Raw genomic sequence first — 961 nt, forward strand, 5'->3', positions numbered from 1 at the left:
ACGAACAGTTCCCGGTGGGGGGTGGGATGAACAGGACCCCGTGGTAGTATAGGCCGTTGATGCTGGATGAATAGGACCCCGATCGAACCGGTTGGGGGTGGATAAATAGGACTCCGTGGAGGGCTGGATGAAGAGGACCCCATGGAGGGCTGGTTGAACAGTAGCCGGTGGAGGGCTGGATGAACAGTAGCCTGTGGAGGGGTGATTGAACAGGACCCCGTGGAGAGGGCTGGTTGAACAGTAGCCGGTGGAGGAGCGATGGAGGCTGGATGAACAAGAGCCCGTGGATGAATAGTCGCAGGTGGAGGCTGGAGGAGGTCGACGGTGGATGAACAGTAGCCCGTGGAGGCTGGAGGAGGTCGATGGTGGAGATGAACATTATCCTGTGGAGTCCTGTTTTGCGGTACGCCACACCCCCCTGATGAACAGGACCCCTATTTCGACCGTAGCGCTCCAACACAAGTCTGTTTCCTTCGTTTTGCAGTACGCCACACCCCTCCCGGTCAACAGGACCCCATTTCGACCGTAGGAGGTCCAAGAGAAGTCCGTTTCCTCCATTTTGCGGTATGCCAGACCCCTCCCGATGAACAGGATCCTGTTTCGACCGTGGCCGGTCGAACACAAGGCCATTTCCTCCGTTCTGCGGTACGCTAGGCCTCGTTTCGATCGGCTGTTCTGTCCAAGCCGGTTGGCTCCCTATGAACACCACGTATTTCATTGCCTACCGATGAACACAACACATTCTGTTGCCTCCCCATGAACACGACGACACAGTTTCTCCGTTCCGACCCAGCCATGTACACGAGCCATGGCCGTGCGTATGCGCGAGTAGGCGTTCGAGACCCCGCTCGTATGTACATACATGGCCGTATTTAATTTCTTGCACCCTAGCCACTGTATGTACATGTACATGCTACATGCGTGCCTCTACTACGACACGTGTGCGCCTCTACTACGACAT

The sequence above is a fragment of the Triticum dicoccoides genome, chromosome 2A, assembly GCF_002162155.2.
Source record: "Triticum dicoccoides isolate Atlit2015 ecotype Zavitan chromosome 2A, WEW_v2.0, whole genome shotgun sequence".
NCBI classification, from domain to species: domain Eukaryota; kingdom Viridiplantae; phylum Streptophyta; class Magnoliopsida; order Poales; family Poaceae; genus Triticum; species Triticum dicoccoides.